Source organism: Meriones unguiculatus, chromosome 12 (genome assembly GCF_030254825.1).
Source record: "Meriones unguiculatus strain TT.TT164.6M chromosome 12, Bangor_MerUng_6.1, whole genome shotgun sequence".
NCBI lineage: Eukaryota > Metazoa > Chordata > Mammalia > Rodentia > Muridae > Meriones > Meriones unguiculatus.
The window spans coordinates 35,432,324-35,459,110 of record NC_083360.1 but is presented as its reverse complement, the minus strand read 5'-3'; the positions used below and the strand labels follow the sequence as shown (position 1 = coordinate 35,459,110).

The 26,787-nt window shown below is 41.4% G+C and overlaps 1 long non-coding RNA gene across 1 annotated transcript in view; it reads right to left on the bottom strand.

Annotated features, from left to right (window-relative positions):
• Positions 1-19,647, bottom strand: part of LOC132646736 (uncharacterized) — a 132,288-nt gene extending 112,641 nt beyond the window's left edge. Inside the window, exon 1 of the long non-coding RNA XR_009584987.1 lies at positions 19,510-19,647. This is a non-coding gene — a long non-coding RNA (uncharacterized LOC132646736). The remainder of the gene's footprint in view (positions 1-19,509) is intronic.
• Positions 19,648-26,787: the final 7,140 nt, after the last annotated feature.

Genomic DNA, 26,787 nt, shown 5'->3' with positions numbered 1-26,787 from the left:
CCAGAAGTGTCGCTCACCCTACTCTCAACTAGAAGCTCCTACAGATCAATGTCCTCCAAACACGGGCTTTTCATTGGGTAGAGTTTCCTCTAACGTGACAGATCCCTTCCTGATGTGAACAGATTTGTGAGAGAAGTCAGAAAGTTAAGCATTAAGAATCTGACAAGCTGCCTGTAGAGAGTAATAAAGACACAGCTAAGTGTGTCTTGCTAGAGTGGGTTCCATGGTGATACCACCACTCCCCTTGAGGAACCTCTGCTCCTGGAAGTAACCATCTACCTTTGCTCCTGTAAGTAACTCACTGGTTCCCCAGGCTAAGGTCATGTAGGGTCATTTCTTTGGTCTGTCATCAGTGCCCTCTCTGAGGTAAATAGACATCATTTCCATCTCCCCCAGAAGCTATGCAACAGCTTAATGTCCTCCTTGTAGGGCAGACAAGCTTTCTGTTCCTGTGATAAATACCATGATCAAAAGCAACTTAGAGGAGAAAGGGTTTAATTCTTCTTACAGGCTACAGTCACAGGGGAGGTAAAGACAGGAACTCAGGGCAGGAGCTTTTTTATTTCCTGTGAGTTTTTTATAATTTTTATTTTTCATATTAATTAAACTTTATTTACTTTGTATCCCAGCTGTAGCCCCCTTTCTCATTTCCTCCCAATCCCACCCTCCCTCCCTCATCTCCTCCCTGCCCCTCTCTAAGTCTACTGATATGGGAAGTCCTCCTCTCCTTCCATCTGACCCTAGCTTATCAGGTCTGATCAGGAGTGGCTGCATTGTCTTCCTCTGTGACCTGGCAAAACTGCTCCTCCTTCGGTGGGGGTAAGTTCAAAGAGCCAGCCATGAGTTCATGACAGGGACATTCCCTGTTCCCCTTACTAGGGTACCCACTTGGATACTGAGCTGCCATGGGCTACATCTGTGCAGGGGTTCTAGGTTATCTCCATGAATGGTCCTTGGTTGGAGTATCAGTCTCAGCCAAGGCCCCTGTGCCCAGATATATTTGGTCCTTGTGGAGATCCTGTCCTCTCCAGATCTTCCTAACTTCCCGTTCTTTTATGTGATTCCCTGCACTCTGCCCAAGGTTTGGTTATAAGTCTCAGCATCTGCTCAGGGCAGGAGATTAAAGCAGAACCTGAATCCGAGATGGAGGAGTACTGCTTGCTGGCTTGCACAGCTACCACTATTATAGAGCCCAGGTCAACCTCAAGAAATGGCACTGCCTAGAGAGGTCTGGGCCCTCCTACATCTTTTAGCAACTAAGAATATCCTGAGTGAGGTATCCCAGAAGCAGAAAGACGCACATGGTATATATTCACTTATAAGTGGATATTAGACATAAAATATAGGATAAACATACTAAAATCTGTACGCTTAAAAAAGCTAAGCAAGAAGGAGGACCCTGAGTAAGATGATCAATCTTCACTCAGAAAGGCAAACAGAACAGACATCAAAAGAGGGAAAAAACAGGAAACAGGACAGAAGCCTACCACAGAGGGCCTCTGAAAGACTCTGCCCAGCAGTGTATCAAAGCAGATGCTGAGACTCGGCCAACCTTTGGGCAGTGTGCAGGGAATCTTATGAAAGAAGGGGGAGATAGAAAGACCTGGAGGGGACAGGAGCTCCACAGGGAGAGCAACAGAACTAAGAAATCTGGGCACAGGAGCCTTTCCTGAGACTGATACTCCAACCAAGGACCATTCATGGAGATAACCTAAAATCCCTGCACAGATGTAGTCCATGGCAGCTCAGTATCCAAGTGGATTCCCCCAGTTAGGGGAATAGGGACTATCTCTGACATGAACTCAGTGACTGGCTCTTTGATCACCTCCTCCTGATAAAGGAACAGCCTTACCAGGCCACAGAAGAGGACAATGCAGCCAGTCCTTATGAGACCTGATAGGCTAGGGTTGGATGGAAAAGGAGGAGGACCTCCCCTATCAGTGAACTTGAAGAGGGGCATGGGAGGAGATGAGGAAGGGAGGGTGGGATTGGGAGGGGATGAAGGAGGAGGCACAGCTTGGATACAAAGTGAATAAAATGTAATTGATGTTAAAATATTTAAAACTTTATGCTTGAAAGAAAGAAAGAAAGAAAGAAAGAAAGAAAGAAAGAAAGAAAGAAAGAAAGAAAGAAAGAAAATGCTGCAAATGTGGTCACAAGCCAATCTGATCCGAATAATTCTTTAGTTGAGGTTCCCTCTTCCCTGGTGACTCTAGGTTTAGGCCAAGTTGCCAGCTGAAGCTAACTATGATACCAACTAAAGAGAAGATGGCAGGAGACCAACACTTTAGAAAAAGTGCTTATGGGAGCTACAGAGTGGATTATAGTGAGACAATAAGGACAGGAGCCTGCACTATAAAAGGGATGAGCCTCTGCCTCTTGTGTCTGCTTCTCCTTGTTGGGTCCTTGTGTCTGCATTCTTAGGCAGACAGTTCTGCATGCCCATTGCTGGAATTTTCAAGTTTATGACCTTGGGTCCTTAGGGACCCGCCAATTCCTGATCCAAGGTTTTTCCTGGAGCCCATTGACCAGGGACCAGGATTCCTCATCCTCCAGAATGTACTTATGGCAAAACGGGAAGCAGTGCCTCAAGATATCAGAGGACATCTTCCCATATAGACTGCAGTGTGAAGTCACCCCACATGCTGTGGAAACTGAGCCCTATGGAGAATGAAGAGGGTGACTGCCGAGGTTCCACTGAAGTAGAGAGGCTATGGGCCAACAGCCTCAGCAGGGTTCGCATGAGGGAGAGACAGAATAGATCCTTCCAGAAATAGAGAAACTGACAAAATAAAGAAGTGAAGCAAAAGGCAGACAGGAGTGGGGGAAGAAAGGGAAGCTGAGTGAAGATGAACAGAAAAAAGACACTGTCTCTAGTTATCTGGTGTTCCCATGTGAGCCAGCTCTATAATCAGCACCATGATCTAAATGTCTCCATCACAGGTCCAAGACCACTGGATCTGAACAGGATGGGAAAGCCTCACATTCACCTGAATCCCAACTATTATCACATAGTTGTATGTGCCAAGCTTGGATTTGGAGCAAATATATATCTGCAAGCAGATAAACAGAAATATCAGCTGGGCCAGTGACAGCCACCTCTCTATAAGTTGTTGGGCAGAGAGGCTCCTCAGTGCCCCAAACAATACATGGTATTGCCACCACCAGATGGAGAATAAGGCTCTATTGCTGAGGAGACACCCCGGTTTCCGGACACAAGGAAATCAAGCTGGAAGCTTCCTCTCAATTAGCAAGTATCCATAGAGCTAGGAAGTGCTATTCAGGCTGCTGGTAGAGAAAAATCAACAGTCTCAACCAGCTATGGACACTGTATGTTCTACTACCAACCTGTCCAGCAAGAGATGTCCATTAGAGCAACAGTGGTTACTGTTAAAAGGAAAAAGAACCAAGTTCTGATGGATTTGAGGCCCACTCCATAGAAGAGAACTAATGTCTCTTACTATAAACATGGATAGAAGCCCATGGCTGAGGAAGCATGAGGCCTAATGGAGAAACTATAACTGTTGGTTTGCTAGCCATGCTGTGTCTATCAAACTGCCTAAATATATGTATGTGCCAATAGGTTAGTGTTGTTCTCCGCTTTGGTCAGGTGAGCTTCTTTTTGAAGTAAGCAGTGGTTACTAGAGTGATGCATAACCAGTCAAAATGCTGAAAATAAGTGACTGTTGAGCGCTCATCCATAAGGACATCTATATCATTTCTTCCAAGACTCAGGGGACATGGCAGAAGAGAAGACAGAAGGAATTAAGAGCCGGAGGAAGGAGAGGAGTACTGTACAATGTGGTCTTATGGGCACCAAATGGTCATCTGCTCATATGGTCTTCTGCTCATAAACGGACACAGACCTCGGTAACACTGGGCTTATTAACATGGCCGTGGGGAGAGGAGGAGGGTTCCGTTTCTCCTTGAGAAGCCTTTGACAGTTGATGGTTTCTGGGAAAGAGGAGATGTTTTGTCAGTGATTTAGCCACTGGTAACTACCCTCCTGTACAGAAACCAACGCCACTTCTTATGTAACCAACCCCAATAAAGCTCATTGGTAAAAACTTCCTCAGAAGCATGACTAAAACATAATTAACTAAGACATGATAGTACAGGGGGGGTTGGTTGGAAAGAAAGCAAAGAAAATCAGGAATGAGAGTTTATAAGAGAGGCTGTGGTAAATATAATCAAAGTACATTATATGCATATATGAAGTCCATTATTGTGTGTAATTAATATCTGCTAATATCTAAAAAAAAAAAAAAAAAAAAAAAAAACAAGCAAAAACAGGAGACTGGCTAAAATGGAAACCTACAGATACAATGTACTTCACAAACTCACACTTTGTCACAAAGGCCTCCAGAACAAGAGTCTTGTCTCGATTTATAAATCTATCAAAATGTCCTGCCAACAGGGCCCTGATCTATCTGGCCAGCCAGACTAGCCAGTAATTGAGTTCTAGGTTCAATGAAAGACCAAAAGAAGACACTTGACAGCAGCCTCTGGCTTCTATGAATGCACATGTGTACATGTGCAAACATACGGGCACATCACGTACACTCATATACACACACAATCCCAAGCAGTAGGACAGAAGACAGGGGTCAAGGGAAGTCTGGAGGTCAGTCTGCCTTGGTTGATGAGTTTCCATGCAAAACATGCTACTAAGGAAGGCACTACCTTAGCAAGGGTCCCTCCCGGTTCTAAACTCCTGCCCCCACTGCATAGTCGACTGTCTGCTCTGAGCCCCTTCAGTTTGCAAACTCTGAGCTTATTCAAGGCCAGTGCAGAAAGCTGCCCATTCTGCTCAGCCTCCCACACCTGCCAGACAAACACAGCCACATTGTTCTCTGGGCAACCACTGCACTGCTCTCCCCTAGCATGGTCTGACCTGCTCTCCTCCAGGTCTTGCACCCTCCTGGACAGGTTCCTTCTCACCTGGCCCTGAGACCCTGCTCTGGCCTATGCACCATACAATCCCAGCTGAGTTCAGTGTCCACTGAAGTATTCAAAGCTCTGATACAAAGACAATTGCTCAGATATTATTTTCTCTCCAAAGCAATTCCTTAAGGCCAGTGGCTCCAAACTGCATCTTTGATTAATAACGACCCCACACTTAGGAATCAACCCCTTCTTAAAGATGTGTCACTGAGCCCTGATACTTTCTGGGGGGGGGGGCTGGCTGCTTCTGGAACTGCTGCATCAAAAGGTCCAAGCAGTCTGGTCTAGAATGGTGGAGGTGTACCATATGCAGCTGTGGTATGGAAAAGCAGGATTGGTAGGTTTCCAATATTTGCAGGAAAATGGCCAGGGAAAGCACCCATAGCACCCTTGTTTACTGAGACAGTATCTCCCTCCTCCCTCGGGAGAGTTTGAGATCTCTCCTTGAGTGCAGCTAAGATGTGGTAAACTCCTTCAGGATGTTGTCACTTCCTGCAGTCACACCACGACTAAAGGACACAATCACAAACTAAGCTCAAAGCTCTGCCATATCTAGAGTGACTTATTTTCTGTAATGCCTAGGATGCAAGCAAAACTGGAATAGACATAATGGCACTTTCATGATATTTACAGTCTTATCAGGGTACACACACATATGCCACAAATGGCACGTATTCACATAGACATACACTCAAATACATGTACACCACACAGAAATACAAATATATCACATATACATATTCCATACAGACATCACACACACATAAACCACACACAGAGAAACATATACCACTCACATATACATCACACATGTACACATTACATGCATATTCACACATTCATGCCACACGCATACACAGGCACACACATACCTGTACACACACATACATATCACACATATATACATTATATACATATCATACACACAAACACAAATGCAGCATACATACTCACATTCACATGTGCACATGCCTTGCACACAATACATGTAAACATGTATGCTCAAAATACACGTATACATATACCATATACATGCCATATATACACCACACATAAAATACACATATGAACACACATATACCACACATACAATGTACATACACACCCATACACCACATTTGCACCACACACACACACACACACACATCACATATTCACTCTGTGTATGTCTTTCTCTCAGTCTGTGTGTCATATGTGTATACAACACATACCCACGCCACAGTATGTTCAGTTGTATCCTTCCATCATGGTTCCATTGGCAGACTTCCAGTGGGTGACTAAGCCATAGCCTCCAGGGAAGACTCTAATGCTATTATCCTGTTAAACTGGCATGCTATTAAAGTACCCTCTAAGCTCTTATTTTTATTCTTTGATAATGTCATATGTGTATACAATAACACATAATTATACCCACTCCCACCTTCCCCCTCCAACTCTTTCCAAATATCCCCCAGGCATGTCCAACACTCAAATCTCCCCCCACGATAACCCACTAATTCTATAAATGCTGCCCATAATTGCATGAATGTGGGGCTATCCACCGGATCACCGGCAACATACACAAATAATGATTCTCCCTCTCCAGTGGCTGTCAGTTCCTAAGAGCTCCTTAGTTAGGAGTGGAACCTCAAAGTCAACCCCAGCCTGTGCTATAATTTGGGCTGGCTTCTTTGTGGAGGCCTTGTACAGGTAGTCATAGCTATTGAGATTTATGAGTATAATAATACCGATGGCACATTCAGAAGACAATATTTCCCAGCACTCTTCTGCATCCTCCAATACTTTCATTCTTCCTGATTTCTCTTCCACAATGTCCCCTGAGCCTTGGCAGAAAGGTTAATGAAGATGCTCCATTTAGAATTAAACACTCAGTTATTCTCAGCACTTTGACCAGTAATGCATCTTTATAATTATAATTGCTGCCCACTGCAAAAAAAAAAAAAAAAAAGTTTCTGGCTAAAGTTGAGAACAGCCCAGGTCTATCAGTATGAACAAATACTTAAAAGGTTAGAAGGTAGCTTCACAACATGACTATTTATTAAAACGAGAATAGTAGGCTTCACCCTAGGGCCTATGATTTCCCACGCCACAGACTTTTGACCAGGTTTACAGTGAATTCTCTCTTGTAGAGTAGGCCTCAAGTCCAATCAGAAAGTAGTTGGTTAACCCATTACACCCATGCCACTATTGCATCAGTGAGCACATCTGGCCTAGCAAATCAGTATGTACAGTATGCAAGGTCCACAGCTGAGTAAAACTACTCATTTCTTGTTTTTCCCAGCAGCCTGCACAACACTTTCCAGCAAATCAAATCTAGCCCCTCCCTGACTGACCCATCCAATACCTAGCATTACACCTCTTTACTTGTTTAAATTTAGGGTATTTTTTAATTTATTAAACTTTATTATCACTAACTTGCAAATAAAAACATCACAGAGCAAAATTAACCAGACCCAAAGTCTGTGCATCTCAATGAACTTCTAGAACACCCATTCTGAAGCTGTGGACCTTCCCATTGGATTTCACACTTTCACTATCGAATATATTTTATGGAATTATACACCACAAAAAAATGAAAAAAATCCATCATAGAGTCAAAACTAGAAAAATAAGTAGCTTTATATCCTCTTTCATGACATACATGTCTCTCACCTGCACTCTGTCCTTCCTCATTCCCTAACAGCTACCCTTTCTGGTTCTCCTTCTTGCATCTTATACTGTGTCCACAGGCACATTTGTCTACATACAGTATACACATTATAAGCTAGCATCTGCATGCAAGATAGAGCAGAGTTTTTTTTCTGAGGTTATGTGGCCTCATTTAAGGTTATACCTACTAAATCCATCTTTTTCCTGCAAATTTTGTGATTTCATTTTTTAGAGCTGAATAGTATTCCATTTTACATATGTACCAGAATTTCAGTATCTATTCATCTATTGATAGACACCTAGGTTAGTTCTGTTTCCTTGATGTAGTAAATAAGTCAGCTATAAGCATGGGATTACAAACATCTCTATGGAGGGGAATAGAGTTCTCTGGGTCTATTCCTTAGAGTGAAATAGCTGGACGATATGGTAGCTTTATTTTTAATGTTTGAGGACTCTCCCAGCTTGCTTCCATAGTGACAATGCTGATTTGAACCCCCACCAACAGCAAATAAGTGCTCTTCTCTCTCCACATCCTCTGCAACATTTGCTGTCAGATGTGGAGAGCTGAGATTCAGACGCCATCTAATGGCGCTGACATCCGCCCTCAGAACTGTAAAGAACCTCTAGAGCACATGTGCGAGTTGCGAAAGCACACCAAGCCACTGCCCGAGCCCGGGCCATCAGACGGGGTGATGAGTGAGCAGCCAATCAGGCTATGACACGTCACTTCACGTCACTTAGGTGCGACCAGGGCTTATATAAACAGCACCATTTCGGGGCTCGCTCTCTCCTCCTTTCATTGCTTGACTGTAATAAAGCCTGTTTCAGAAGGATCCTGTTGTCCGTGTGCATTCTTGCTGGCGAGACGATCACACGGCTCGCAACATCTGGTGCCGAAACCCGGGATTGAACCACCCGGGAAGCAGGGAGCCTGCCATCGTCGGTGCCAAAGAGAGCCCCCGTTTGCGGGGAGGATTCAGAACTGCAGCATCGAGGTTAGTTCTGAGAGGCATGTTTGGTCTTGATTTATCTCATCTTTCATTTCAGCTAGCAGAAGCCCTTATTGCTTTCCCTGTTGTGATTGTTGCCCTCGCCCTCTTTCTTTTGGTTTCGTACAAGCTTGAGGGCGACCTCGGAAGGGAAGAGATTAACAAAAGGCTAAGAGTAGGCACTAAGGGAGTGTTAGAGGAGATACAAGATGGCATGTCAGAAACAGAACGTGACAAAAGATTAGGGGCCCCAATGGATAGAAATAAAGACATCTCTAAGAAAAAAGGCCCTTCTGCAGATGTTAAAGCCACAGGAGCGAGAGGTAAGGGAAAAGACGCCCTGGGAGAGAAAGGTGAGAAGGGAAGGAGAAACCCAAAAGAGAAGCCTCTTTATCCAATAAAAGAATTGGAGGCTTTGGGGCTTAATAGCTCTGAATCTGAGCAGCTAAATTCCTCTGAGGAAGAGGACTTAGAGGGGGAAGCAGCCCGCTATGAGGAAGAACGATACCACCCGGATGAGTGGCCATTACTGTTGTATCAGAAGCAAAGTAGTATGAGGAACAGGAAGGGCGCACTTTCTCAGTCGGCCACTCCCGTTGTCTCTAGTGCTCCTCCACCCTACACCGGGAGGCACTGTCCTGATTCCTTCTTTTCAACAAAAGATAGACACAAAATTTTTCAGACTTTTCCAGTATTTGAAGATGTGGAGGGAGGCCGTGTCCACGTACCTGTAGATTACCCTCTAGTCAAGGAACTGACAGAGTCAGTTAATAAGTACGGGGTTGATGCTAATTTCACAATTAAGCAGCTTGAGAGGCTAGGCTCTACAGCAATGACCCCAAATGATTGGCAGACTGTAGTGAAAGCTGCCCTCCCTAATATGGGAGTGTATTTGGAATGGAAAGCCTTATGGCATGATGCCTGTCAATCCCAAGCTTGGGCTAATGCCAATGCAGAAGACAATCAACGAAGCTGGACATTTGAGCTACTAACAGGACAAGGTCCACATGTTCAGCAACAGACAGATTATGATTGGGGAGCGTACGGCCAAATATCTGCTGCTGCAATTAAAGCATGGAAGGCCCTTTCAAAGAAGGATGGGACCGAGGGCCATTTAACAAAAATTATCCAGGGTCCTCAGGAGTCATTCCCAGAATTTCTGGCCAGAATGACAGACGCAGCAGGCAGAATATTTGGAGACCCGGAAAGGGTCCGACCAATGATAGAGCAACTGGTGTATGAGAATGCTTCACCAGAATGCAAGGCAGTCATTACCCCCAGAAAGAGCAAAGGACTAACAGATTGGATAAAAGTTTGCCGAGGACTCGGAGGCCCGCTTACCAACACCGGCCTGGCGGCAGCCATATTACAAAGCAATAACCGCCCAAGTTCTGGAAACAATAAAGTTTGTTTTAACTGTGCAAAATGGGTCATTTAAAAAGAGGCTGTTGTGTGTCTGTGCAAAAGAAAGTTCCTGGACTTTGCCCTAAGTGTAAAAAAGGCAATCACTGGGCTAATGAATGCCGTTCAGTTAGAGATATTCAGGGAAAACTTATCCAGCATGAAAACCCCCCTAATGAGAGGAATGAGAATATTCAAAAATACGGGTCTCAGGGCCCCAAGTCTCAGGGCCCCCCAAAAAATGGGACACAGGCAGACAACAGGAGGGTTTATCCAGCTGTAGAGAAACAAGAGGATCAGCAGGGCTGGACCTCCATTCCACCTCCCAATTCTTATTAATGCCACACATGGGGGTGCGACCTGTCCCAGTGGAGTTTGAAGGCCCCCTGCCTGAAGGAAGTGTTGGTCTTATTTTGGGTCGCTCCTCTCTCACTTTAAAAGGACTTATGGTCCATCCTGGAATTTTAGATCAGGATTTTACGGGACAGCTCCAGGTGCTTTGTTCCTGCCCCCAAGGCGTATTTTCTATTTCTCCTGGAGATAGGATTGCTCAATTAGTCCTCCTCCCAAGCCTTCATGACTGTTTTTCATCTACCAGAACACCAAGGGGCACAAAAGGACTCGGTTCCACAGGAACAGATTTTGCTCATTTGGTAGTTGATCTTAAGACTAGACCTACCCTACAAATACAAATAGAAGGAAAAAGCTTTACATACAGACACTGCATCTCTGGTAGGCTGAGAGTTACCAACTGCTAGAGACCTCCCAGCTTTAGCCAGACATCAGCCCGGGTAGCCACCTATGGACAGTCTCCCCACGAGGGTCTGCGGTATCAAAACCCAACAAAAGCACCCAGCACTCCCTCTGAGGTCTCTTGGCAAGGGACTGGCCGTTGACGAAGGCAAACCATCTCTGCCTTATTCCCTTTGTCTCAGAATTATCTCTATGGCAAGTCTCCACTGGAAGAGGGTATACACACTTTTCTGGTTAGATCCCTATGCTGTACACTGGTAACTCGTTCTGGGATGGATAACAGGGCCAGCCCAAGGCTCACTTGGCAGTGAAGCAGAGCCAGGAGCTGACTCTAAGAACAGGTGGGGTCCACACTCTGTTTCCTCTGCTCCTCCTTCCAAAGCCCAGCGGGATGGAGGATTTGCCTAATATCTTTTCCTCCCTCTTCAAACTAACTAGAATCTGAAAGCATTGCCAAATTAGGCAAGATTGGAAGGGCTTCCAACCCTGTGACTTCCTTCTGGTGGATCAACACATTATAAATCTTAAGGGGAGACTGGACTTCATAGGCTCCCTGCTTCTGGCACTCAGCTGTTTGTTTGTAGCTTGTTAGAGAAGTTACTTGTTCTTACTGTTATAATCTCACCCATTATCATGTGCTACTTTGCCTATTCAGAAGTAATGCACTTAACAACAACCACATTATAAACAACTCTTGTGTAATCTAACACCTTTCATTAAAAAAAAAAAAAAGAAAGAATCAGAAGTCTTCACTAAATCTTTTTCTCCTGCATTTCAATAAAATACAATCTCTTTGGCCACTAAAATTGTTTTCAAATTGAACTGATGCATCTATGCCAGATTCTACATTAATTACTTCCTTAACTATTGACAACTATTCCTTCAGCTAATACTGTGCTCAAATATTAAAAAAAAAAAAACAAATGAAATAAAGTGATAAAATGTATGTACTTCCATCTCCTTCACATTCATTCACACAAACTCACACAGGGGTGACAGACAAACTCATACTCCTACTATGTACTTTTAGTTTGTTTAAATGGTGTAGAAATGGAGTTTTATCCGACAATAAAATTCCACACAACTCTTCAAAAGGAGCTAGTATGCCCACACAATGCCAGAAGCTTCTTTCTTTTAAGCCTCTGGGTTAGCATGCTTGCCTGGGCCACCATCCTCCCTTCTATTATCTTCCTGGATTTTGACCTGGACCATCCTCTTCTCTTGTCTTCTTACCTTCTCAGGTTTTCTCTCAACCCCTAACTTTGAATACAGAACTGGGCTCTAACAAATGCCAGCCTCCTCTTTCTTATCCAAGGTCACAAATTCAGAAAGCAAGGGCATAACCTATACATCTACTTAGTTTTTTTTAAAAAACAAAAAATTCTTCTGCAGTAAAAGGAAATACTTGAAGAGTACCCAACAAAGACATGATCGATCGTATGATAGAGAAGGTCTGGAACTTCCAGGCATGGAATCATAGGCTCCCTGGTGCTGATGTTGCTCAGTTTTGTCAACCTGATGCAAGCTGGCCTTATCTGAGAAGAGGGAGCTTCAGTTGAAGAACTGTCTCCATAGCATTGGTCTGCAGGCAAGTCTATAATTTATAGACTAATAATAATTTATGTGAAATGGCTCAGTCAACTGGGATGTGCCACCCTGGGCAGCTGGTCCTGGGGTGTATTCAACAGCGCACTGATCAAGCCATGGGAAGGGAGGTAGTAAACAGTGTTTCTGCCTGGTTTTGGCTTCAGTTCCTGCCTCTGGGTGCCTGCCTTGAGTTCCTGCCCTGGCTTCCCTTCATTGGTGGACTTTAAGCTTTAAGATGAAATGAACCTTTTCCTCCCCAAATTATTTTTGGCTCTGGTGTTATTCACAGCAATAGAAAGCAAACTAGAAATCAGTGCAAGTAATTGGAGTGTTGATGGCATAGAACTGATCATGTTATTTTGGGGGAGGATTATGGCAGCATTTGGAACTTTGGGCTGGAGAGTTCAGAATATTATTTGTTAAATGGGATGTTTTGTGGGATCTTACTGAGAAGAATATAGACGATAAAGGCCTGGCATGTGAAATTTCAGAGGGAGGTTTGAGTCTTTCAAAGACTGTATTTGGACAGTTCATATAATTTGTGTTAAGGATCTAGTTCTAGTAAGCTGTGGCTGAAGAATCAGCAATGGTTAAAAAAAAAAAAAAAGAGACCAGCACCACTGAAGTGAAACTTTTGCCTCCTCAGACAATGAATGCTGGTTGGCTAGGGCTGAAGAAATAGACTGTGATTCAAAAAAGACCAGCATCATTGAGACAAAACCTTGTGGGATGTATATCCTCAGAGCTATTGTCCAAAGTAGGACAAGGCCGCAGTGAATGCTGGCAGATGAACTTGGTAATGAGTCTCTCTCTCATGGTAGTAGTTTTTAAAGCATTGAGGGTTGTATGGAGAACCTGAAGCCTATCCCATCACAGACTAAGAGAGGCCATTGATTAAGGCCCAGCTTCAGATGTAGTAGAGGCCCCAGGATTTTAAGGAGTCATTGAGGGAAACTGAGGTGGGACAGCATGAGTCAGGATGAGAGTCCCTGCAGAGAGCCTAGGAGAAGCTACTGGTGAAGATGCCGCCTGATGTGCCATAGAAACCTCAGCATATCAAGATGTCAAGACCCTTCAAGTTGAAACTTAGAGAGCATTAGAAGGTTCTCGCCAGACTTAATTTCAGTATTTCTGTATATTAGAGAAGAGGGAGGACCAAGAAGGGAAACAGCTGGCCAGAGGCACAGTGAGAACACACACAGTGCTGGTCAAGTTCATCATCTTAAATAGTATAGTATTGAACTCCAGAACAATTATAGTAGCCACATCAAAGACCATCATAACCAATATAAGAATAAAAATGGTAGCTATTGTGAAAATCAGCAAGATGGAACATATATGAAGTGAGTACATAGAGTGGGAAATGGTGTTGGACGTGTTCCAGACATGGTTTCCCAAACCTCCACTCTACTGAAATTGCACATTAAAATGAAACACGATGAAATGCCACATGCCTGCATTTATATGGGAAGTTCCAACTGACCAAAAAATACAATGCCAACAAAATTGTATAGGTGGGATAATTTCACCTAGGAAAAAGAAAAATCCATAAAGACTAAAATAAAATTTCTCAAATAGGCAGGGCATCTGAGGGGTAAGTGTCAATAATGCAATTCTGGCCCTGTGTAGCTGGAGACTTCATAAGACTTCATAAGACTGCCTCTGGGTTCAGATGCCAGCCACAAGCTCAAACTCCCCCCAAGTCTTCACTTCTGACTGACTCAAAGGGCTCTCACAGCCGTCTGACAATGTTATTATAATGTTGTTATAATATTATTATAATAACTCACAGTCTAAAAGCAAACTTCTTGTAATTATAGATTTGTTACACACCAAAAAAGTACAAGTACAGAAATCATAGCCAGTCAAAAGAAGAGATCTGGAAGGTCCTTATCCCCAGGACACATCACGCTCAAGGTGTGACACCTTAACGTGTATGGTCCCGCCAGGGGGTCCACCTGGGCTGTGGAGTAGATTCAAGTGTCACTTCCCAGTCATGACTGATTGTGTCGGTGGGAGTAAGACTGAACTTAATTTCACTCTCAATACCTCCCTAGAAGTTGGACTAATGTCATACAGCTCAAAACCCTAACTCCTCATCCACATTGTTAGACTTTCTAACATGACCAGGTCCCATCCTGAAGCAAATAGGGGTGCTCACTATGAGATAACTTATTAGCACAAATTCTACGTTCTTCCAGAATAATAGAGACACTTGTCACTTGGAAGAAAGAGTCCAAGGTTGCTTCCCATAAGCTAAAACCATAAGTGAGACAGAACCTCTGTTACACAACAGCATCTAAAACAGTTTCCAATTTGCCCTTTTCTGACTTTCTTCGGTGTTTCACATGAGCAGGAATTATCTACAAGAAGAAGAAACTAAGTGCAGCTTTTAAAATCACACCCGTGAGCATCAGATAGCGTGCAGTAGTAAATGACAAGGCATTCTAAAAAGCAATCTCCAACAAAGTGTGTGGAACATATAAAAAGGGAAAAGAGGCTCTGGGGAGACAGCTCAGTAAATAATATGCCTCCTGCACAAGCATGAGGGCCCGAGTTCAGCCCCTAGCATTTGCCAACCAAAAATAAATGAAGAGGCCAGGCTCAGCAGAGCACACCTGTAATCCCAGCAGCTCTGAGAATGCAGGAACACAAAGCTACTGGGTCATCTGGTGAGACAGTCCAGCCAAAGAGGTGACTTTCAGGTCCAGCAAGAGACTCTGTTTCAAAATAGAAAGTGGAGCACAAGTGCAGGAAGACACCTGATGTCAACCTCATGGCTGCCAGAGGTATGGAGAGTGACAGTTGAGTACTCAGCCCTAAAGAGGGCATTTACATACAAGACCCAAAGGAACACAGCAGAAGAGAGGACAAAAGAAGCCTAAGAGCTGGAAAGGAAGGAGTGGCTCTGAAATGCCATTGTCAGGGCATGACACAGCCAGAGCAAACAGGAACCCACAGCAGCCATAGCTACTTGGACAAGGCTACACAAGACTGGCTCTATTAACAGCCAACCATCCATGGAGGAGGGGATCATGGGGTCCCACTTTTGCCTGCTTAATTATTGACTACAGATGGATTCTTGAAAGAGATAGTCATTGTGTTCCATCATATATCCACTGGTGAGCCCACCAGGCTTCAATGGACACTCCCAATCCTGTGGTCACACAAAGGGCCCTGGTTAAACTGAGTGAGTCACAAATCAAGAAGTGACAAATGTGGGAAAGGGACTCCTAGGGAGGAGATGAAAGGAGGGAGGGATAAAGGAGGTGTGGATGACAGTAAACAGAATGCATCATATACATATATGTCAAAAAATGAATTCAATCAATAAGAAAGAAGCAGGGGAACATTAAGGAAGATTAAATGGGATAAAACCATATAAAACCTCAACATTTCTTAATAAAGCTGTAGAAAACAAAAGATTTTTTAAAAAGAATAAGAAAAAAAAAACTAAAGCTCTGGGAGAGTGGGACTAACGCATTACCTAAAATGGAACACAGCTGTGAATGGCTGAGAATTTCCGGACACAGATTAGAAAGACAACCACAGATTAGAAATATTTCTAAGTGGTCAAATAGTTATCACAATGTCTGCATGCACCATGTGGGACCTTTCGACCCATGGCCTGTCACTAATGACAAAAGCAGAACTGCAAGGTTATTCTTAAGCTTTATGTCTTAAGCTTTAGAAATTGGACTTCTGAATGTTCCCCGAGAATGTGGAAGCCATGGGCTCCAGATACACAGAAAATGCAACAGTCTCCATATGATGAAGTTAGGAGGTGGACGCTTGTTATCACGGCCACTTCCAATGCCATGTGCACTTCTGCAGGCTCTGATATCAAAGGTGGTGTTCACAGCATCACATCTCACAGCACTGTCCATCTGAAGGTTTAAAGCACCGGCAGCCTTTCTGCTGGATGTCAGGAAAATCACTGTGAGCTGTGCAGAGTCCCAGTGGAGAGCCACTGGCCTCTCTACACTACAAATGTATCCTTAGACTCGCATACAGTCAGAAGTCTCTCTCTCTCTCTCTCTCTCTCTCTCTCTCTCTCTCTCTCTCTCTCTCTCACTCTCGCTTTCTCTGTCTCTCCATTATGTTCCCTGTAATCACACCAGCTGAGCAACCCAGTAAAACGGACAGCACACAACCATTACACTCTCCAAAAATGCAGAAAGGAATGAAAACCAAGTAACAAAACACACACCCAACAAAGAAATCAGAACCTAGACCTATAATCATGCCAAACCCAGATGCTTAAGCAGTGAAAGACGTATCAATAACAGCCAGAGCAATATGGCTTCACTAGAGCCCAGGTATGCTACTACAGCAGGCCCTGATATTTCAACATAAATGAAGCACAAGAAAAAGATCTCAAAACAAATTATATGACAATGATAGAGGTCCTTAAAAAAGAAATTAATAAATCCTTTAGAGAAATCTGGGGAGGGGGGACACCAAACAAAATATTGGAGGAAATAAATAAATCCCTTAAAGAAAGCCAAGAAAATACAAACAGTTGGAAGAAATGAATAAAACTGTTGAAGACCTGAAAATGGAAACAGAAGCAATAAGAGAAAACAAAACTGAGGAAAATATGAAAATGAAAAATTTAGGAATGTGAATAGAACTACAGAGACAATCTTCTCCAACAAAATACAAGAGAAGGAGGAAAGAATCTCAAGCATTGAAGATATGGTAGAATAAATGGATACATTAGTAAAAGAAAATGTTAAACCTAATAAATTTCTGACACAAAATAACCAGGAAATCTGAGACACTATAAAAAGACCAAACCTAAGAATAACAGGAATAGAAAATGGAGAAGAATCCCAGATCAAGGCACAGAAAATATTTTCAACAAAATCATAGGAAAAAAAAGGTCCTAATCCAAAGAAAAAATGCCTATCAAGGTACAAGAAATACACAGGACAACAAATAGATTGGACCAGAAAAGAGTCCCCTGCCACATAATAACCAAAACACTGAACATACAGAGCATAGAAAGAATGTTAAAGGCTGCAAGGGGAAAATGGCCAAGTAATATATGAAGATGAGCCTATTAGAATTACACCCAAATTCTCAATGGAAACTCTGAAAGCCAGAAGGGCCTGGATAGATATGCAGCAGTCTCCTAGAGACCACAGATGCCAGCCCAGAATATTATACCCAGAAAAACTTTCAGTCATCATAGATGGAGAAAATAAGATATTCCATAATAAAGTTAAACAGTATCTACCTACAAATCCAGCTTTACATATGGTACTAGAAGGAAAATCCAACCTAAAAAGGTTAACCACACCCAATAAAACACAAGGAATAAATGATCTCAGACAGGCTCTTTGATCACCTCTCCCTGAGGGGGGTAGCCTTACCAGGCCACAGAGGAAGACAATGCAGACAGTCCTGATGAGACCTGATAGGCTAAGGTCAGAGGGAAAGGAAGGAGGACTTCCCCTATCAGTGGACTTGGGGAGGGGCATGGGAGGAGATGAGGGAGGGTGGGTGAGATTGGGAGGGGATGAGGGAGGGCTACAGTTGGGATACAAAGTGAATAAACTGTAATTAATAAAATAAATAAATAAATTTTTAAAAAAGAAAAGAAAACACTACAGCTTAAACTGCATATTGATCTTCACACACTGATCTCAGTAGACTTCAATACCCAGCTCTCACCAAAAGACATGTCATCCAGAAAAAAAAAAAAAAAAAAAAACTAAACAGAGACATTTTGGAACTAACTGACATCATAAACCAAATCTACACAAACACAAATGAATATACCTTCTTCCCAGTACTTCATGGAACTTTCTTCAAAACTGATCACATACTCAGACACAAAGAAAGTCTCAACAGATACAAAATAATAATTAATAATAATAATAATTGGAGTAACACCCTGCCTCCTATTGACTACCACAGATTAAAGCTGAATATCAATAAAAACAAAAACAAAAGAAAGATTATAAACTCATGAAAAGTGAACAACTCACTACTTAATGAAAAATAGGTCAAGAAAGAAATGACTTTCTAGAATTGAATGAAAAATTGATACAGAAAACTAGGAAGCAATCTACCTCAAAACCCAGCTATACCATTCTTGGGCATACACCCAAAAAGCACTCCATCCTACCTCAAGGACATTTTGTTCAACCATGTTCATTGTAGCTTTATTCATAACAGCCAGAAACTGGAAACAACTTGGATGTCCCTCACCAGAAGAATGGATAAAGAAATGTAGTACATTTAAACAAAGCAGTATTGCTCAGTTATAAAAAGGAAATATCATGAAATTTGCAGGCATATGTTTAGAACTAGAAAAAAAATTATCCTGAGTGAGGTAACCCAGACCAAGAAAGAAAAATAATGATATGTATTCACTTATGGGTTACTATTAGCCATTAAATAAATGTTAGCCAAGCTACAAACCACAGACCCAGAGAAGTTAGATGAAGAGGAGGGATCTAGGTGGGAATGCATGAATTTCCCTAGGGAAGGGAAATAGAAGAGGTTTTAAGGGTGGATGGAACAAGGAGCAAAAGGAACAGATTGGGGAGATAGGTTAGAGGCGAGCGTACAGGTATAGATGGCTGGAAATGGCAGACCTTTGGGAATGGTGTGACCATCTAATGCAGTAGATCCTTACAGGAATCTAGGAAAATGATCCTAATGAGGACTTGTAGCAATGAGGTAAACAGAGTTTCCCCATCAACTGGCCATCTCTTTGTAGCCAGGCAAGGCTTCCAGTGGAGAGGCTGGGTTGCATTCAATTGAATTGTTGGCCAAGGGAAATCCTCAAACAATCCAGGCTTGGGCCCCATGGCCAAGGACAACATTCACACAATTTATTGAGAAGTTGAACTGGTACCTACTTGGAGCCTTCACCCCTATGTTCTATTCTCTTTGGTGTGAGAATGTATTCTGTAGGCTACTGAAAGAGAAACATATGCACCAACGCAGCCACAAAACCTCTGACCTACAATCTCTCCTGCCTGCAATACATATGAGGTCAATAGTGGCACAGAATTTGTGTGAGTATCCAATGTCTTATTTGACTTGAAGGCCTACTCCTCAAAAAGGAGCACATACCCAACAGTGCTTGGATAACCAAGAACCAGAGAACTAAACAAAATTAGTCTGAACAAAAGTCAACCAATTCCTCATGATATTCTGCTATACTCACAGATCAGTGCCTTATCCACTCATTATTAGAGAGACTTCTTCTGGCAGCAAATGAGATGCAAACAACCACATTATGCATTATGCAGAGGGAGAGTCTAAATTGGAGGTCTCCACCAAATCCCTCCATTCAGAGCTCAGGGAATCCTGTGGAAGAAAAAGCGGACAGACTGTAAGAGTCAGGAGGGATGGAGAACACCAGGAGAATGGCCCTGAATCAACTAAGCAAGGCACATATGAATGCACAGAGACTGAAGCAATGAGCACAGAGCCTACCTAAATCCATAGTAGGTCCTCTACATATATATATATATATCTCAAGCTAATAGCCAATATATATATAATTATATATATTTTTATTATATTATATTATATTATATTATATTATATTATATATATAATTATAAATATATATATATTTATATATATAATTATATAATTATATATATTGGCTATTAGCTTGGTATTTTTAGGGGACCCCCTGACTATAAGAACAAGCAGGTCTGTGACTCTTGCCTGGACTCTTGTTCTTGAGACTCTTTTTCCTTCTCTTGGGTTGCTTTGTCCAACTTTTGATATGAAAGTTTTTGCTTCCTCTTATTATATTTTATTTTGTCATGTTCAGTTTTTATCTCTTAGCAGCCTGACATTTTCCAATGAGACATCAAGAGAGTGGATCTGGATGAGATGGGAGGTAGTGAGGAACTGAGAAGAGTAGAGGGAGGGGAATTATAATTAGACGATATTGTATGAGAAAAGAATCATTTTTAATTTAAAAAATAACAGAAAATTTTATTCAGACAAACCACTTACAGGCTATTGTTATTCATTCTGAGAAAGGCTGTTACTATGCTGCTCAGGCATGCCTAGACCTGTCAATGTGGGCCAGGCTGGCCTCAAACTCATGGCCTTCCTGCCTCCGTGCTATGGTTATAGGAGTACTCTATCATGTCCGCTAGGTTAAAGTGTTCTCTAATGTTTAAAATGGTTCTAAGCTGAGTGGGTGGTACACACCTTTTCTCTCAGGACACGGATCTCTGTTGAGCTGAAGGCAGGAGACCAGCCTAGTCGACCTAGTGAGTTCCAGGGCAGCTATAGTGACCCCGTCTCAATAATAGTAATAACAAAAATATGGATTTTATATTTTAAGAAGAACTATATTATATTATACAATGAAGATAAAGCTTTAAAACATTTCCTCCAGTACTGAAAATCACTCAGGTGACAGTGATATTTTTAAAGATCTCATTAATAACAGAAAATTGAATGAGACAAATATCCAGATTTGCTTTTTGAAAAAAACATTTCCATATATCCCCATAAAAGTAGGACTGACTGATCATAAAGACGTCAAAAAGGAGAGGAAACGTTAACATATCCTTGCTAACAGGCAATATAATGTTTTATACAGAAAAATATAAATACCTCATCAAAAGTTGGAGGAATTGATAAACAAATTCAGTAAAATTGTAATAAACAACTCAACATATGAAAAATAGTAGGAAAAAATATGGGTTTTTTTGTTTTGTTCTTTAAAAATATTGTAGTAAAATTGTAAAAGAATAAATTGTGGAAATGGGGCTGGGAAGACAGCTCAGTGCATAAGGTACATATTAACAAGATTTTGAACCCCAGAACCCACATTTTAAAAAAAATGCTAAATGTCGTGATTCAATGCGAGGAAAATAGAGAAAGGCAGACCCTTAACCTACTTGGCAAGCAACAGACCAGTGAGAGACCCTGTTTCAAAATACTTATGGTAGACAGCACTTAAAGAGTGCCATCTAAAGCTGCCCATTGACCTCCATACACAAGAACACACATGTGCAATCCCAGATAGGTGCATACTCAAAAAATGAAAACAATCCCATTCACAACACCTACAAAAATAAAAATAAAAAACCTGAAAGTAAATTTAGACAAGGAAGTAAGTAAGTGATCTCTACAATGAAAACTATCAATCACTGGAGAGAGGAATGCAAGATGAGGCCTAGAAGATAAGACATACCATGCTCATGAATATCCAAACCAATACAGTGAAATGTCCAGGCCACCATACTATCCAAGGAAGTCTATAGATGCAATATAATCTCTATGAACACACCAATTGTATGTTTCACCAAAACAGAACACGCAGCCCTCAAATTTATATGAAAACCATGAAATAACCTGAATAGCCAAAGCACATACTGAGCAAAAGAAACCAGGAAGCATTGTAATGTTTGGTTTTGAGCACACTACAGAAATAGAATAAACCAAAAAGCATGGTACTGGTACAAAAAAGACAGAAAAATAAAACAGAATAGGGAAGTCAGAAATCAATACATGTGTTGACAGACAACTGCTATTTTTAACAAGCCAGCATGAACATACATTAGTGAAAGCGCATTCTCTTGAAATTGCTAGTTATCCACACAAGAAGAAACTGGCTCTTTCTCCCACTGTATAATAAATATTTATAAAAAGCAATCAAATACTTAAAAATACAATACAACTATTAAAAGAAAATATAGAAAAATGATTCAGGTATTAATATCAACAAACACACTTTCCCCTTTGGAATATGAACTCAAAAGCAAGCGCTGACAACAAAAACAAACTGATAAATGGTATTGCATCAGTTGAACCATGCATAGAGATAACTTAGAACCCCTGCACAGATATAGCCCATGGCAGCTCAGTGTCCAAAAGGGTTCCCCAGTAATAGGAACAGGGACCATCTCTGACATGAACTCATGGGCTGACTCTTTGATCACCTCCACCTGAGGAGGAAGCAGCCTTACCAGTCCACAGAGGAAGACAATGCAGCCAGTCCTGATGAAACCTGATAGACTAGGGTCAGATGGAAGTGGAGGAGGACTTCCCCTATCATTGGACTGGGAAAAGGGGCATGGGAGAAGAAGAAGGAGGGAGGGTGGGATTGAGAGGGGAATGGGAGCAGGGGCTACAGCTGGGATACAAAGTGAATAAACTGTAATTAATAAAAATTAAAAAATTTTAAACTTAAAAAAATCTTCAACACACATCTGAAATTATTAGCAAGTGAAGAGAGAAGCCATGCATCCACTGAAAGATTAATTTCTATAATATACGAAGGACTCAACTCAAAGACAAAAAGAAAACAATCCCATTTACATATAGGCAAAAGACCTGCATAGACTTTTCTGAATGGAATATACAACAGTCAAAAATATATGAAAATGTTTGTTCATACGTGGTGTAAATAAAAACCACAAGGTATCATCCCACACAATTATGATGGCTAGTATCAAACAACAGTGTGTGAGTTATACATAAATTATTGCGTGTGCATATAATACATTATATATAGTGCTAATAGAGATGCAAAGAGGAACACTTAAATACTGCCCTTATGGAGGTACAGACAAATGAAAGGTAGTAGAAGTTCCTTAAGTAACTAGAAAAAGCATTACCATTTGGTACAGCCATCCTGCTGATGAACATATGCCCAAAGGAACTATTTAGCAATACTATTTAGCAATAAAGATTAATGAGATTCTGTCCTTCCCAGCAACATGGAATTGAAGAAGGTTGGATTATGTGAAATATACTGGAATGTGTTCTTAGAAAAATTGATATTATGCCATATCAATTATACATGGGAGCTAAAACATTGATCACAAAGATACAGACTGAGAATTGAACAATGATTATCAGACTCTAGAGAGAAGTGAAAAAGGCAGGCATAGAAAGAATAGGGCCAACAAGAACAGATATGCTTGAATTTGAGAAAAAAAAAAACATGTAAGAGTCTATAACCCAAGTAATTATGGACAGCAACAAGTAATTGAATACTTCTAAATAGGTTGAAGAGGGGAAATTGGATGGCCACAACACAAAATGATAAATATCTGGAAGTGTGCATGCCAGTTACTGTGGTTTGATCATTACCCATTATTTACATGTATGTAATATGCCTCCTGGTAGCTCATAAATGTGTGTGAGTCCTGTGTGTGTCAACTAAAATTAAAGATACATTTTATGTTTCATTAATTTTTTTTATACTTTCACGTTTTTATCATATTAATCCCCTCCCTCAATCCTTCTTCCAAGATCCTCCTCAATCTTTTTACCCACCCAGCATCAGATCTTCTCTCTGTGTATCTCAATGTCTCTGTCTCTCTGTGTCTGTATCTCTCTTACTCTCTCTCACTCTCTCTCTCTCTCTCTCTCTCTCTCTCTCTCTCTCTCTGTCTTAGTTCATCAAATCCACTTTGTATTGTGCCCTTTTACTCCTGAATGTGGGGTCAGCATACGTGGAAAGACACGTTTTTAAAAAAAGAATGCCTTTTTTAATTTCTTAAGTGGACCAGCTTAATAAACAAAAAGTTGGGAAAAGAGGCAGATGCCCGCATAGCTCCTGAAGACTGCTCAATCATTCTTACAGATTCACAACAATGTTAACTGTTGCTTATTTGTAAGTTGGATATAGCAGAGCATTAAACAGAAAAAGTTCAGCCTGGTGAGGATAGCACAATCTTTAATCCCAGCACTCAGAAGGCAAAGGTAAATGGATCTCTGAGTTCGAGGCCAGCCTGCTCTACAGACCTAGTTCCAGAACAGCCAAGCTACCCAAAGAAATCCTGTAACAAAAACAGAGAGAGAGAGAGAGAGAGAAGGGGGAGGGGTCATCCAAGTCTTCAGTTAGATCCATTCTCTGATCTGTCTGTCAGCCTTGAGCCAAACATTTGGTCTCACTATTGCCTCCCTGCATCTGAGGCCTTCATGTCCAGAACCAGGCCCCAAACAGTGGCAACATATTTCTTGGGCTCTCTGGATCCTCAGAGTTTTAGATGCCAGCTTTGTCTTTTCTTCCATATACTACAAATACCCCATATAGATATGGGAGAGAAGAGAAAATAAATGAACAATCCTACACCTGGTCCCTGTCCTGAAGAGCCTTTTTCTAGCCCTATCCACTAAAAAGGCTGAGATTTTCTGAGAGCTATCAAGTTCCTGAGCTGGTGAAGATTTCTGGGCACCGCCACCATTGAGTTCAGACCAGCTAATACCCAAATGAAAAAAAGTAGTCAGCTATTTCAAGCTCCCAACCTCCCTGTTACTATTGACTCCTACTAGTATCATATCCCTGCTCCATACATCTTCCTGGGTCTTACCACTCTACTGATTATCTTTCAGAAGACTGGTATCCAGAATATATAAAGAACACTCAACATACAATGATTTTTAAAAAATGACACAATTTCAAAACAAACACATACACAAAGGACATATGCCAAGAACGTATATGAAAGTAAAATATGCACATGAAAAGATGGTCGTTCCACTAGGGAATATCAAATAAGACCACAATAAGCTATCTACACAGCTACTAAAAAAGCTTAAGTATGCTTCTATTAGGTGGAGGAGGGGGAAGAAGGATTGGAGGAGCCAGAGAGATCAAGGACACCACAAGAACATGAAATAAAATAAACTAGCCAGTACTAAAGTGGGTTCACAGAGATCAGGGAGCCTGTATGTGTCAGACCTAGGCCCTCTGCATATGTGTTGCAGTCATATACCTCAGTATTCTTTTGGGATTACTAACAGTGGAAGTAGGACCTGTCTCTGACTCTTTGGGACCCTTTTCCCCTTACTGAGTGGCTTGATCCAGTCTTAATGTGAGAATATGTGCCTGGTCATTTGTAGCTTGTTGTGCCATATTTGGTTGATTTCCCAGGGAAGGCTGTTCTTTTCTGAGAGGAGGTGAAGCAGGGATAGATCTCGGGGAAAGAGACGGTTGAGGAGATAATGGATAGAGGGGAAAAAGGAGAAACCAGTTAGGATGTAATATATGAAAGAAGAAATGTTAAAAAAAAAAAAAAGTAGAATTTCTATGTACTGCTGATAGACAAAGAAATGTTTGGCCACCTTTAAAAACAGTTTCACAGATTCTTTTACATTTTTTTCATTTATTTATTCTAGTGGGGATGGATGCCTTCATGTGTGTGTCTGTGTGTAGAGGTCAGAGGAAACTTCTGAAGTTGGATTTCTCATTCTGCTGTATTGGTCCCAGGCTTGGTAGCAAAGGTCTTTAACCCACTGAGCCATCACACTGACATCTCCCTTCTTTTTCAATTCCAGTTTTACAGATTCCTATAAAAAGTTTAACACAGATTATGGTACGACCCATGAATTCCATGCCTAAGTTCTAACCCAAGAAGAGCTAAAACACTGCTCACCCAAAACTCTCCACACAAATATTCACATCAACTTTATTCCTGACTGTAAGAAACTAGAAACTGCCTAATTATCTCCACCTTGTTAATGGAATAAAAAACTATGACATAGCCAAAGTTGGTGTTATCACCAAAACTGTTCTCAATAAAGAGGAATAAACTATTGATACAAACACATAAAACAAATTCCCCAAATAACAAATTTCAAACACATTGCTATAATAAACAACAGCTTTGCTGAAAACATTAACTACAATATGACTTGCTTCATATGAAATTCTGAAAAATTCAACATAGGTACTCAAATTGGTTGTAACCAGAGGTTAGCGCTTGGGAGAAAGATTACTATACAACACAGCTTGGGGTGGGGGGAGCAAATTTCTGAGGTGTGTGCATCTCAGAACTGCACATGCATGTTTCAGCATGCAAATAAGAAATAGGATAAAAGGCTGGAAAGATGGCTCCATGGATAAACACACTTCCTGCTCTCACAAAGGACCCAGATTCAATTCCCAGCACCTACTCGGTTACTCATAATCATCTGCAGCTCCAGTCCCAGAGGATCTGGCAACTTCTCCTAACCTCCTTAGGTGCCAAGCACACACATGATGCATGTGCATACATGCAGGTAAAACACTCATACACATAAAACAAAAGCTTAAAAATATTAAATGAGATTTAAAAAAAAATAACCATCTCTAAAAGCAGAATATAAAAAAATAGACACACAAAAAACCCTAACACATACAAGATGTAACTAAATGATTAATTTTGTTAGCCTCTAATATGTAAGTAATCATAACAACAAAGGTGCTAAATAGTTTGGTTGTTTGAATTATAAATCAGCAGCTAATTGACATACTTAAATGGTGAAAGTGGGAAAAATAAAATAGAGTAAATTAAAAACTTTGCAGTGGTATTAAAAATCAATAATTGCACTTAAGCATAAAATCTGACAATGCCTGAATCCTCAGATATGTGTGTCCCATTTTGATTATCCAAGAGATCAGGAATTTGGGGAGAGACCTTGAGGGGAGAGGCTTTCAGTAAGGGGAGATAGCCTACAGAGGGTTAAATGGGAA